Source organism: Equus asinus, chromosome 12 (assembly GCF_041296235.1).
Source record: "Equus asinus isolate D_3611 breed Donkey chromosome 12, EquAss-T2T_v2, whole genome shotgun sequence".
NCBI classification, from domain to species: Eukaryota; Metazoa; Chordata; class Mammalia; order Perissodactyla; family Equidae; genus Equus; species Equus asinus.
In genome coordinates this window covers 25,665,813-25,681,036 of record NC_091801.1, presented here as the reverse complement: position 1 = coordinate 25,681,036, position 15,224 = coordinate 25,665,813, and the positions used below count along the sequence as shown (strand labels likewise).

Below are 15,224 nucleotides of genomic sequence, written 5' to 3'. Positions count from 1 at the left end.
TCATACACCATAATAAATTCTAAATGAGTTAAAATGTAAAACACACACTAAAAACTATATATGTGTCAGAAAAAACAGAAAAACACAAACGTTTGTAAAATGACATGGATAAAAGTTTTAAAAAGAAAACAGTGAAATTCCCAAACTGACAACATAACTAATAAAATTTCATATTCTGAACATATATGGAACTGACACTTCTTTCTAATATCAGTAATGTCAATGCTCAGATTTCACTGGAGATAGGAAAGAAATATAAATCAAATAAATTTCAGTTACCACTACACATCTGTGAAACCAACCATAGTAAATACAAATAATGAGTCAATGTTAAAGACAGAAGCTCTGAAGGAAGGAAAATATATTCACAGCAAACTATTTGACTTAATGTCAGACAACATTTACAAAGCCATAATAACAGTATCTACCGACATAACCATGGGAGAATGGGAGGGGGGGGAGGAGTGGGTGTGAGAGAGGTGCACAAACTAATGGAAGCAGTAGCTAATTTCTAAAACTGGTAACTAAAGCAATAACATCTTCAGCATTTTTTTAAAAATTACGTAGACCTAATTACCTGAAGAAACAGACAAAAAGAGTTGAAAGTAGTGGCTCTGAAGGTGGAAATAGTGGAGAAGAAATTTTGGAGCAGAAGATTGTTGTTTTTTATAAGCCTTTTAATACTACAGTCAGTTTTGTGATAACGCTTGCTTTGAAAATTGAATTTTTTCTAGCACAATTAATTAGTTAATGAATTAATTTGAGAACAATTTGAGCATAACACAAATTTCCCATTTCCTTATGCGTGATTTTGTCTGCAAGAAACACTAGGAATACTGCACCCAGATGAACTGGGTAGGAATACACAAAACACACACATACTCCTCACATATCTACCAGCGACCTCCATGCACCGTGTGTATGAGCCACACCCATCCACATCCTTTATTATGTATATACATTACTCATAAAGATGAGCAGCAATAAATAAGTACAATTGTTTCTTGTTTGTCACAACAACATCAACAATTTTAGGTTTTTAAAAAATTTTGTTCTTAACTATTTTAAAGATATTATTTTTTTTTAAAGATTTTATTTTTTCCTTTTTCTCCCCAAATTCCCCCAGTACATAGTTGTATATTCTTCGTTGTGGGTCCTTCTAGTTGTGGTATGTGGGACGCTGCCTCAGCGTGGTCTGACGAGCAGTGCCATGTCCGCACCCAGGATTCGAACCAACGAAACACTGGGCCGCCTGCAGTGGAGCGCGCGAACTTAACCACTCCGCCACGGGGCCAGCCCCTAAAGATATTATTTTTTGCCTAATCATCATGTGTCAAACCAATGTATGTCATTTATGAAGTATCAGAGTATCATGCCCCAGCCCCATTTTTGTCCTATGGTGTTTGTTTATTTGTTGTTTTGTTTGTTTGTTTAATAGACTTTATTTTTTAGAGCAGTTCTATGCTTTCAGAAAAATTGAATGGAAAGCACCGAGAGTTCCCAAACACATGGTTTCCCCTATTTATTAACATCTTCTATAAGCGTGGAACATTTATGACATTTGAGGAGCCAATATTAATACTTTATTATTAACTGAAGTCCAGAGTTCACTCTTTGGTTGCACTTTCTATGGGTTCTGACAAATGTATAATGACATATGTCCACCACTACAGTGTCATATAGAATAGTTCACTGCCTTAAAAATTTCCTGCACTCCTCCTATTCATGCCTCCCTCCCCTCAATACCTGGCAACCACTGATTTTACTGTCTCCATAGTTTTGTCTTTTACAGAATGTCATATAGTTGGAATCATGCAGTATGTAGCTTTTCCAGAAGAACTTTTTTCACTTAGTAATATGGATTTAAGATTCCACCATGTGTTTTTGTGACTTGACAGCTCATTTCATTTTATAGCTGAGTAATATTCCACTCTCTGGATGTACCACAGTTTGTTTATCCATTCACCTATGGAAGGACATCTTGGTGGCTTCAAAGTCTTGGCAATTACAAACAAAGTTGCTATAAACATTTGGGTGCAGGTTTTTGTGTGGATACGTTTTCAACTCATTTGAGTGCAATTAAGTTTTCAATTCAAGGAATGAGGTTATTGGATCATATGGTAAGAGTATGTTTAGTTTTGCGAGAAACTGCCAAACTGTCTTCCAAAGTGGCTGTATCATTTTCCATTCCCACCAGCAATAAATGAGAGCACCTGTTGCTCCACATCCTTGCCAGCACTGAGTGTTGTCAGTGTTTTGGATTTTAGGCATTCTAACAGGTTTGTAGTAGTATCTTGTTGTTTTAATTGCAATTCCCTAATGGCATATGCTGAGCCACTTTTCATATGCATATTTGCCATCTGTATATCTTCTTTGGTGAGGTGACTCTTCAGATCTTTTGCTCATTTTTTAATTGAATTGCTTCTTTTCTTATTGTTGAGTTATAAGAATTCTTTGTATATTCTGGATTCCAGTTCTTTAGCAAATATGTGTTTTACAAAGATTTTCCCCAAATCCGCCTTATCTTTTCATTCTCTAAACAGTGTCTTTCACAGTGCAGTAGTTTTTTTCCCCAAAGATTGGCACCTGAGCTAACAACTGTTGCCAATCTTGGTTTTTTGTTGTTCTTCTTCTTCTCCTCAAAACCCCCCAGTTAATAGTTGTATATTCTAGTTGTGAGTACCTCTGGTTGTGCTATGTGGGATGCCACCACAGCATGGCCTGATGAATGGTGCCATATCCGCGCCCAGGATCCGAACCGGAGAAACCCTTGGCCACTGAAGCAGAGAGAACAAACTTAACCACTGGGCCACAAGGCCGGCCCCAGAGCAGGTTTTTAATTTCAATAAAGTCTAACTTACCATTTTTCCTTTTGTAGGTCATCTTTTTATTGCACAATTTTGCACAACTCAGTGATTTTTAGGAATTCATAGTGTATAACAGCCACTGACCACATTTATTCTTTTCAACCATGAACTTATTTGACGAGCAATTTCATTTTGAATAAAGTCTCCAAAATAATTGATACAGAGGTACTGAGTAGCATAACTTATGGTAGAAAATTGGAAACCTAATGCCAAACAGTTGAGAATGGTTAAGTAATACAAAAGAATATTAACAATATGAAACATTAATATGGTGTTAAAGATTGTTAGCATGTCAACATTCTTAACGCGCAAAAATAAGTTCATGGAAATGTTATGCAAAGAAAGTAGTATATAAAAAATCATTCATACATTAATTTCAATTAAGAAAAAATGTAATTTGACAACTAGAAATAAAAATCCAGTAACATGTATTGTTTAGAATAAGTAGCACTAGTTGCTGTAAAACAAATCCCAAAATCACATAGTAAAAGTTTATTTTTCATTCATGCAAAGTTGAATACAAATGGTCCAGGTAAGCATTGGCTAAGGGACTTCCTTCCATCTGCGGCTCTATTGTCTCCTAGGCTCTGGAGTCCTTGACCAATTCTTCCTCCACATTTGGCTGGGAGACGAGGAAGAGCGTGAGGGGATCACACAGGAGGCTATTGTGGGCCGGGTTTGGAAGGCCGAACTCAGTTGCACCCACGTGGTCACACTTACATGCAAGGCAGGCTGGGAGAAGTCGTCCAGCTGTGCGCCCAAGAGACAGAGGAATGCTTTTGTGCCTCCGTAGCACTCTCTGTGCTCAACAGAATTAGACTCTGGTTTCCTTAGGTTCCTTTCTCCTTTCAATTTTGCTTAAGTCTCTAATAATTTATGAGTATCCCTAATTACCTTAATCTCTTTAGTTCCAGAGTCCAGATTATGAGCGTTTAGATACCACTTATCCAAGTCCATTAGGTTCCTGCGTTCAGATAGGAAGAGTTTTGATAGCTAGGATTTATTCGTTCTTCCTTTAAAAAAAGAAAATGGAAATTTGCAGCCTCTCTGAGCTCATCCCCTATCCTTCATTTCAGACAATAGCTCTTAAATCAACTCAGAGTATTGCCTGTCTTATTTAAAAATTTTACAGCAAGGTTTCATGTCTTGCCAAGGAAACAATGTGTAACAGTCCTTTCTGTAAGTGATTCCTCATTCCTAACCTAAATCTTTCTGTTTTTTTTTTAAATAAAGCAAAATTTCACAGATATTTTTCTAAGTAGCACAAAATAACTCTGCTTAGGTCTTCTAATCTGACCTCAGAACATAGTAAATGCTAATGTTTGATCATGCGCTGGCAGCCTTCATCAGGGTCAATCCTGCTAAAGTGTTTTATATGAACATAGATATTTTTATATGATATAAGGATCTGTAAACGTGCTATATTTGGGTAATGAAACATCTGTATCATAATAATCTATTCCTAAAATGTTTTTTCTATTTCCATGATCACCTTTAACATTGTTCTCCAGTTACCACTTAATTTTAACAGAAGTTTTGTAAAGTGTTCAGAAATTTTATAGAGTAAGTCAATCATTGTTTTCTTAAAAAAATTATTTTATGTACTTGATTCCTGTTTTTTCCAGATTTTTACTATTAACTTGCCAATTTGTATAAAATGTTCCATACAGTTCTTATTGCATATTTGCATTTAATCTATATTTAACTTAAGTAGTATTTTCATGTTTACTATATTTAATCTCTGTAATTATGTCTTTCTTTATTTTTCCTACTTAGATTTTATTATATTCTGTTAATATATATTTTTTATCTTCCAATATAAATCAATATCTATTTATGCATGGCTTTTGTTCCAAGTTATTACATTTCTTTCTTTGTTATCTAGTTATGTCATTAATGTAAGTACACACTTGAGTTTTTGAAGATTATATTAAAATCTTGCAACCTTGTGAACTTCTAATTTTTTGGTTGATGTCCTTGATTTTCTGCATAATTATACAATTAGTAAAAGTTGACTTTCTAACAAGATATCCGGAGACCTTATTTGAGGCTCTCCTTCAACTATCTTCTTATACAGTGTTTTTAAAGTTTCAAAAAGATAAGCAAAGTTCAAACTGTATCCACTTTTAGTCTTCTAGTTATATAAATTGATTAATTAAAACCAAAGCTATTTATAAAATTAAGTGAATTAAAGAAACTATGACAGATTAGAAATCACGTCATCTGAAGTAATTGGATTTGTAATTTGATTTCTATAGACATTAAAACAACAAATTAACAATTGATATACTGAGTAAAAATATTAAATGTAACATAATAAATTTTATAAATGCAGTCTTTGTATACGTTAAAGTTTTACTACAATGACAAAGAATATTTCTTAAATGAATCCTGCGGGGAGAATTGCTCAGTTAGCAGATCACTAACTCCTTTGGGTGTTATAACATCGCCACCTACTGGAGAATTAGGATCAGAAGGGTTTCATTTTGGAAATCCTCATCAATAGCAATATTTGTTTAATTTAGACATTCCTAGATTCATAACATTTTTTTAAGGTGTTGAGGTCCTAACTTTACACATTTGAGAAAACAGACACAGAAGAGTTAAACAGTTCAATGATTCGCCCAAAATCACACTACTAATTATAAACAAGACGGCTGTATAAGACCAATTACATACAGTACCATACTCCACCTCTCCCGGTTCTCATGACCTGTGTTCCCATAACTTGCCTTTCCGGCATGACAGACACCGTGATCATCGCCAGTGTCCATTATAACAGTGGCCAAAACACTCGTGAAGTGAAAGCAAAGTTTCTACCCGAATTATTTATTATAATTCCCCATTTTTCTTTTACTGCCTCATAGAATAAATAAGAGCTAAATTTCTATTAAGTTCTTACGTTTTCTCCTACGGATGACTGCTAATCAAATTATTTAGCGTGAGCAATCTACTTTCTCATATTTCCCTTTTATTTTCTCACCCATAATTAAAGAAAGAAGATAGCACCTTCCAACTCTCTGATTGACAATTTAAAAGACTGTTGGAAATCGTGTAGGAAAACAGGCTCCCTCTTAAACTGTAAGTGAGAGAGTAAATTGGTGCTAAACTTTGCTAGTAATTTCACAGCATCTATCAAAAATTTAAATCACATTGCCTTTGGCAACACAATTCCACTTCTAGGAATTTAATCTACAGATATTTTTGCACAAATATTCCTTGCAGCATTATTGGTGATAGCAAAAACAAAACAAATCTGGAAACAACCCAAATGTTTTTAATAGGAGACTACTGATAAAATAAATTATACAGCTGTACTATATGGGATACTATGCAGTCATTTTTAAGAATGACATAGTTCTATGCATACTAATAAGAAGACTACACTTTAGGTTGAAAGAAAAAGGGCCAGTTTTGCAGTATATGTGCACTATCATTCCACTTATGTAAAAATACAGAATTTTCTAAATGTTTACAATATAATATAATTAATATATGGTTTTATATAAATATAATTTTATAAACATATATGATAAATGTGTGCATATACATAAATATACATATTTGTTTTATGCACAGAAAGTTCTCTAAGGCATGCTACGTCTTTTTCAAGTGGTGACTTTAAGTTGTCCTATGCTCTGGGGTAAACTGGAGGCGATTTAGGAGCATCTATGTGGAGTTTGGTAAAACAAAAAAAAACAAAAAAACAGAAACATGATGTTTTCTTTATGTTACAAAATTATTAGAAAATCCATGCAGTATTTGGAAAGAACCTCCAGCAGGCCCTGTCCCTGAGATGGCTGTCGGGAGCGGATGTCTAAGAGTTCGACTTCTGGGGGTTGGGGGGCGTGGAGTCAAGTAAAGCTCTCCTTCCATGAGGTAAATCAGGATTTCACTTTCAAGATGGAAAATCCATCAGACTCGACTGAGACTTTACTCAGCACTCCACGGGCCTGTGCCAATCCACTGCCTCACCAAATAAATAGTTTAAGGAAGCAACTGATGAGTGCAACATTTAGAGAGCAATTAAAGAACACAAGATATTCATTTAATTCTTGTTACAGTGTTGTAAAATGTCTTAAAGTAGAGAATGAAGAAAATGATCAGAACTTTTCAGAGAAACCAGCATCTTCAACAGAAGATAACTGTTTAAATTGCAAAAAATATTTTAAACACATAGACAGGGAATTTGAAGAAAGGGCATTGTCAACTATAAAAATAAAATAGCCATGAGCCTGGCCTGGTGGCATAGTGGTTGAGTTCATGCACTCCACTTCGGCTGTCTGGGGTTTGAGGGTTTGGATCCCAGGCACGGACTTACACACCGCTCGTCAAGCCATGCTGTGGCAGCATCCCACATACGAAATAGAGAAAGATTAGCACAGATGTTAGCTCAAGGACAGTCTTCCTCACTAAATTAATTAATTAGCCAGTTATTTAATCAGCAAAATGAGTTTATTGAGGAATAGTAGAGGAATTGCAATTTGGGGGACACAAACTATGGTGAACCACAGGCAAGCCCAAAGACCAAAAGAGAGGGGCTTGCTTTATAGAGGAAAGGAGGAAGTTGGGAGGGATTGTTTTGAACAAAACTTCACTAGAGGAGAGGGAGAATTCAGGGTTGTGGTGGCTTCTCATTGACTGAGTTGTGGCAGTTTCCCACTGGCTGGGTTGTTGCTGGGTAAGGAGGAAATCTTCCTTCTTCCTGCTGAGGTATGTAAAGTAATCGGCAATGCCCTCCCTTCATTGCTTCTCGACTCCATTTTGGGTTAGGTTTCCTTTATTCATTTTTACAACATATTTGAAAAATACCTTCAAGAATATCAATGCACGTGACTCTCAGTCACTGGATACTGGGTCATGCAGTGGTCTCCCAAATGATTTTGTGAATGAGAATTTTCCCAAATAAGGAATAAATGAAGAAAAAACAAAATTAGTGAAGCAGGTTCAGGAGAAAGAAGACTTTCTCCAGAGGTTAAAGCTAGTCAAAATGTGTAGATAGAAGAATGACCTGTGTCAGTTACAGCTGTTAATACAGAAGTGGAGAAGTGGTGGCCACCTGTTGCTTCAGGAGTTGCAGTCAGCTATGTCTGAGCAGAACAACAAACTCAGCCTTACTCAGCTGACAGACCACAGGGGGTTAGATGAAAAAGGGCTACACTATAACAGAAATGAAGAATTTATAGGTGTTTAATTCATAATTCTTTCTCCAGAATATCTTTGAGAATGACAACTTAATTAGAAGCTACTTTATATTTTAAAGGGAAGACATAAACCATTAGGGGTTAGAGAAAGGTATGCTGATGAACATCAATTTAGGGCACTGTGTTATATAAATACAGACCAAGTTCAAAATGAAAATTTGGTATTTTGGGTAAATTTGACAAAGAAAATTGGACACTGAAATGTGAAAAAAATGGAATCAAGTTTAAAAAATAATTTGGACAATTCTGGAAGTCAGTTTTAATACACTGTATTGTTTATTGTGGTAAAAAGTTTTATGTAAAACGTTTAAAAACGCTCCAAACCTAAACTGGTCTAAAAATGCCTGCCTTTCTCCTAAGTTTACAACCCTTGTTTCCATCCATTTACCAGATATTTGCACCTAGATGGTCTAGTAGATAAGTAAACTATGTCCAAAATTTAAAATAATAATAATAATGTACACTGAGACAAAAATTTGGGGCCACTGCACAAGCCAAAAGCCTTTGCCCACTTCCTGTCCTCAAAGCTGCTCTACGTGTCCTGCATCAGGCCCTCTGGGTGTCTAGAATGCCAGCTCCACCAAAGCTCCCCGACTGTGCCCACCAGGGATTTCATGGCCAGCCTGCAGAAGCAGATGCTCAGACAGCAGAGGCCCCGGCCACGCCCACTGCTCCTACTCCTTCCCCGTCACATGGCGCTGGCCTTGTGCTGCATCGCTGGGCCTGCATCAGCCCCTACACTGGTCAGATGCTCTCAGAAAAGGAACAGTTTGGGAGCCCCAGATGCCCCTCAGGCTGAGAGAGCAGTAACCTGGGGTGCATATGTGACTCTTCTGGGAAACTTAGTACCTATTTCAGGGATGTGCGCTTGGGGTGTCCCAATGGGGAAGGACAGTCTTCATGTTTGCTTTATACTCTCTTATGCTGGTTGAATAATTTTAACCACCACTATGTATTTTATAGTATTTTTAAAATTAGTTTATGCATAATGTAAAAAAAAAATAGATACATCAAATAGGAGAACATTTTCACGGGGTGGGGGGAATCTCCCTTTCTCCTGTGTTCTCATGTCCCCTGAGCCCCAGACTCCCTGGATTTCCTAAGACCCTCGCCTGCACACTCTAAGACAAACAAACTGAAGCCCATTTGGTTAAGGATGTAAGTTGTCTTAGGACGTAGGCAGATACACATCCTCGAGGTCTTCCATGCTTCAGTGGATGGGGCTCAGTGTCAATCAACTCAACATCCTGATGTACTCATGTGTGCTTAGAACTGGGCTAGATATAGCGGTTCAAAGGGAATATATTTACAATATAAAAATATTCACACCATATCACTTCTTTCACAGTTCTTATATTCCTAAAAACATGCAAAAATCAAGTTTTACAAATGTAATTATATATAAACATTCTATAGAAAGTTCCTATTTATAAGACCCACAGAATATCCTTTCTGAAAAGTGAAAGAATCTCCTGAAAGAAAAATAACTATTTCCTTATTCATCTTTTATTTATATAGACTTTGGTACCTAAGTATCCTTAAAGTAAAGAACCCTTAGAATTTGTTTCCTGGCTTGAATTTTTTGGTGGTTGTTTTTTGAGCATTATTGAGGTAGAACTGACAAATAAATTGCAAGATATTTAAAGTGTAGGTGATGATTTAGTACATATTGTGAAATGATTCCTACAATGTAGTTAACATACCCATCACCTCATATATTTATCTTTTTCGTGCGTGTGAGAACACTTAAGATCTGCTCTCTTAGCAAATTTCAATCATACCATACAGTATTATCAACTATAGTCTATGTTATACACTGGATCCTCAGATCTTACTCATCTTATAACTGAAACTTCATATTCTTTTACCTCTCTATTTCCCTCACCAACCCCGGCCCCTGGCAACCACTTTTAACTCTCTTTCTTTATGAGTTTGACTCTTATTTTATTTATTTATTTATTTATTAGATTCTACATGTAAGGGACACCATACGGTATTTGTCTTTCTCTTTCTGGCTTATTTCACTTAATATGAAGGCATGAATTAATTATTAGCCCCTGAGCTCTCTAGGTGATGTCTCATCATAGCCAGTGATGCTCTTTCAAAAGCTCTGACTTGTGATTGGGCAACGACAATGGGAAATACTCATTACTGCCGCTTTGTGCAGCCCAAAATACGCCCACTGACCTTTGGCCATAGTCACCTAATTAACAGACGTGTTCCCTTAGCCTCTCTGTCTAAGGCTGTTACTCCCGGGGCAGACACTGTTTACACAGTCATGCTGTTGTGAGGGTACTCACTGATGCTTTTGTTGATGGCTGATGAAGAACAATGGGAGCCTGAAGCCAACTCTTTTGATCAAATTAATCCATATACCTAGAAAGAAGTGGAAGACAAATAAAAACTTAAAAGAGGGAACCAGCAAGAGCTTCCACCTATTTTTCTCCAATATAAAGAGCAAAGGAACATACAGGAGCAATGTCGAGGCTGTTTAACCCTGGACCTTGTCTTTTCTCTCCTAAAGTCAGAGTCAAATAGCCCAAACCAGTCTCACCCAGTTTCAGGTGCCAGATAGTTCTTTATATTCAAGAATAAAACTCTTACTTTATTCTTATATCTCCTTACTAACTCAAAACAACTTTTTTTAGTTTATGCTGCATTTTGACAGTGAAGAATAACCTATAGATTCTATGAAATGCAAACTCAACCGTGAGGACCCCTGGCGCCAGAGTAGGAAGTTAGGGGGACATTTTATTTTTCGCATTCACCTCCCTAGTTCTGGTCCTCAGTGCTGAGAGTGGTGAGTGCGCACGGTGCCTTGGGGCCAAGAAAGAAGGGTGGAGGGCAGGAGTTGGGAAGGACGTGGGCAGTGCCGAAGGAAAACGTCCCATGTTTGCTAAACCACCAGAGAGTGCTTTCCACCATGAGATGAAGGTTTAAGGAAGAGTTTGGCTAACATTTGCAATCAAATCAGTTAATAAAATTCAGTTACACCAGACGCTTAAAATAACTTTTTTAAAACTTTCTTTCCTAGGCTGTTATGATATGAATGGAAACAAGAGCTGTAAATTTCACATCAGCAATTCCTCTCTCTCCTTCTCTCTGTTTTTTTTTTTAACCAAATTCATCTCTACATTTCAACACAATAACAATCCTAGCAATATATTTAATCCTCTCTTAGCGTATATTTTATATAAGATTGCATTCCTGAGAATTTCACTTAAATATTGGGAGGAATCTGAAGCTGGAGCTGGATTCTCAAGTGACAACTGAGGTCTGTGGGCTGGTGCTCCCTCTGGTGGACACTTTTCACATGGCACACGCATCTTTTTTTTTTTTTTTTTTTTTTTTTAATGCAGGAGCACTTCACAGGCCAAGAAACATCTCATAAAGCCAAGAACAATCAGGAAACAATCTCAAAAGATCCCTTCATGTTTAAAAAATGCATGAATCTAATATGACTAAGCTGATTATATTCACTGAAATTCTTCCCAGAGAATTTGTTAAAAAGAAAAGTCTTGATAATAGCTCAGAGTAGAGGATAAAACTGCAAGGGACTGCTCATTAACAATTGTTTTTTAAAATGTTTGTTCTGTTTGATAAAGGTTGGGGAACTTGGATTTGGGAATTGGAGAGGAAGAAACTCCAGCTTCCCTCTGAGGACAGCGCAGCGTGATAAAGTAGAGGCCACAGAGAAAACACGCTGAATAAAGAGCATTCAACTGAGGCAACCCGAGATGCTGAAGCCTTTCCTGGATGCTTCAAATCCCCGGCAAAGATGATTTGTAGGTCCTAGTGTGGAAAACGGTGAAGAACCTGAATTCAATGTCCTGGGTGATTTGGAGGGCTGCCAGGGGCTGAGACATGGAACCCGAGTCTGAAGGGACAGCTGAATGTAGGAGCCTACAGTTACCACGTGAAGTACCATGGTCCTTCACTGGAAGATGCGCAAATCCACAAAACTCAGATATTTCTGAGTCAACACTACTGGGAGTGGCTTAAAAGAGGCAAAAACAACACTGTAGGTCCGTGTTTCCCAACAAGATGAGCACAGGAAATGATGACATGTGTACAGCTTACTGGTAGATGTGGCTGTTCAAGGCCTCTGGCGACCCCAGACTTTGGGTTGCTTCCCAAAAGATGTCAGTATCTCAGCACAGCTGTGGCCTACTGAAGGCATGTGTGTTGATGAAATGGCAGAGGTTGGTCACCGAGAGTGACAACAGACCAATAGAGCTCTGGGCATGGCCAAGGTCTCAGGCTTGCCCTGAGGCTTACACGACTTCTAAAAGTGATCTCTCTGGATCATCCTGTTCTGTGTCATCATGTCATATTGGAATCTAGTCCTTTATTGAACGCTTCTTGGCTAGCTTCAACAGGGCTTTTAAATTCTCTGTGCATTTACTCAACAGCTCTATTTTTAGACACAGGTGAATAGAGATATGCTGCTGCAATTTTGGTGGCTCTTTTATTTTTATCCTTGCTCTATCTGGTCCTTTTTCTCTGTCTAAACACTTCACTGACAAACAAAGACGGTAACACATTACACAACTGAGAACTGGGAAGTAAGTAAAAAGGGGAAAAAAGGTCTCTCAACAGCCAAAACAGACACTGCAAAGCAGATGTGTAAGACTGATGTTATGTTTGTATAATTCTGAAACCACTCTTTGAGAGCAATTTTAACTTCTTTTACTGCTATGACGGGGTAAGACCTCAGTGGTTTTAGAAGCAAAAAGAACAGCTTCCTGGGACTCTTGTAGCGATTATTACCCCAGTTTCCTAAGTATCTTTTTCTTAGTTACATTTCCTCATCCGCTACATGGTATCTTTGTCACAACTTCACAATAAGATGAAAGGGACTGTTTACCTCTTGGACCAGCACTTCAGAACCAGAGCAGGAAAAACCTTGAATACTTCCCTGCTCTTAATTTGTGAACCACACTGAAATAGTCATTAGTGCTACTCACCAAGGTTTCCAGTTCTCCTTCCTTCAGAGCACATGGGAGGACTGCACCTCCCTAATGCCTTGAAGGTTAGGCATGGCCATGTGATTCGCTTTGGCCAGGGAATATGAATGGGAGTAACATGTGCCACTTCCAGTCAAACGCCTTAAGACCTGAGCCCAATTTGCTAAACTTCCTTCCTCCTGTGTGACAGCAGGGGATTGTTCCAGAAGGTGGAGATGGCATAAGTCTGGGTCTCTTAGTGACCGTAAGATGGGGCAGAAACCTCCGTTGACTCATAATCACCTCCGTTGTTTATAATCCACTGAGATGTGTGGATTACTTGTTACCATAGCATGGCCTTTCCCAACTGACACATATACTTATGCTAATTGTACATATAGAAGAACCCCTATATCACTCCTCAGTGGGTATTTTATCTTACACATAGTCATAAAAACTTAGATTATCTAATATTCAAGATTACCGCAAATTAAAACGTTGTTACTTCTATAGGTAGATCTAATAATTGGAAAAAGCTGGGGGGGAAAAGGAACAGCTGGTAGCTAAAGAGACTACATATAAACTATAAAAAGCAGAGGGGAAGCAATTATATCAATCAGGAGTTATTTATCATAGGGCCAACAGCCCTATCTACCTCAGGAGTCTGAGTTATCTTCCCAAAAAAGATGAACCCAAAGAGACCCACGCTGAGAAACATTATAATTAAATTGTCAAAAGTTAAAGACAAGAAGAGAATCTTCAAAGCAGCAAGAGGAAAATAGCTTGTTACATACAAAGGAACCTCCATAAGAACATGAGGAGATTTTTCAGCAGAAATTGCAAGCTAGAAGAGAATGGCAATACATATTCAAAGTGCTGAAACAAAAAAATTGCCAGCAAGAATACTCTAGTAAAGTTGTCCTTCAGAGTTGAAGGAGACATAAAAAGTTTTTCCAGACAAGCAAAAGCTGAAGGAGTTCATCACCACTAGACCATTCTTACAAGAAATATTAAAAGGACTTCTTCAAGCTGAAATTAAGGACACTAAATAGTAGGAGGAAAACATATGAAAGCATAAATCTCATTGATAATGGTAAATATATAGTTAAATTCAGAATATTTTAATGTTATAAAGGTGGTGGGTAAATCACTTATAATTCTAGTACAAAGGTTAAAAGATAAAAGTATTAAAAATAACTAAAAGTACAATTTATTTTTTTATTTTTTCTAGGAAGATTAGCCCTGAGCTAACTACTGCCAATCTTCCTCTTTTTGCTGAGGAAAAACATCCTGAGCCCTGAGCCAACATCCATGCCCATCTTCCTCTATTTTATATGTGGGACGCCTACCACAGCATGGCTTTTGCCAAGTGGTGCCATGTCCACACCAGGGATCCGAACTGGCAAACCCTGGGCCACTGAGAAGTGGAATGCGCAAACTTAACCGCTGTGCCACAGGGCTGGCCCCAGGTACAACAATTTAAAAATAACTATAAGTACAACAGTTATAAGTACAAGATGTTTTATATAAGCCTTACAGTAACCACAAAGCAAAATCTATAACAGACACACAAAGATAAACAGAAAGGAATCTAAGCATTCCACCACAGAAAATCCTCAAATCACAAAGAAATAGAACACAAAGAAATAAATCACAAAGAAAGAGAAGAAGAAAGGAACAAAGGAATTACAAAACAGCCAGAAAACAATTAACAAAATGGCAATAAGTCCATATCTACCAATAATTACTAAAATGTAAATGGACTAAATTCTCCAAATCAAAACCCAAAGAGATAGCACTTCAGACATGTTAGGACATCTATTATTAAAATGACAAGAGAGAACAAATGGTGGCGAGGATGTGGAGAAAATGGAACTCTTGTACACTGTTGGTGGGAATGTAAATTGGTACACCCACTATGAGAAACAGTATGGAATTTCCTCAAAAATTAAAAATTGAACTACCATATAATCCAGCAATCCCACTCCTGTGTGTATATTCAAAGGAAATTAAATCATTATCTTGAAGCGATATCTGTATTCCCATGTTCACTGCCGCATTATTCACAACAGCCAAGGTATGGAAACAAGCTAAGTGTCCATCAATGGATGAATGGATAAAGAAAAAGATATATATATATTTATATATTCATACAATGTATAAATGGTGTATATATATACAATGGAATATTACTTTATTTTATTGCA

At 37.2% G+C, this 15,224-nt stretch overlaps 1 long non-coding RNA gene and 1 pseudogene across 2 annotated transcripts in view; one reads left to right on the top strand and one right to left on the bottom strand.

Annotated features, from left to right (window-relative positions):
• LOC139039897 (uncharacterized) overlaps positions 1–15,224 on the bottom strand; it is a 40,968-nt gene that overhangs the window by 19,499 nt on the left and 6,245 nt on the right. The window contains exons 3-4 of one of the 2 annotated variants that reach the window (XR_011493198.1): positions 10,372–10,447; positions 3,491–3,617 (exon numbers count right to left, since the gene is read on the bottom strand). This is a non-coding gene — a long non-coding RNA (uncharacterized lncRNA). Of the gene's footprint in view, positions 1–3,490; positions 3,618–10,371; positions 10,448–15,224 lie in introns of those variants that run through there. The other variant, XR_011493197.1, reaches the window with a different exon arrangement.
• LOC106841619 (swi5-dependent recombination DNA repair protein 1 homolog) lies at positions 6,552–8,167 on the top strand (annotated as a pseudogene).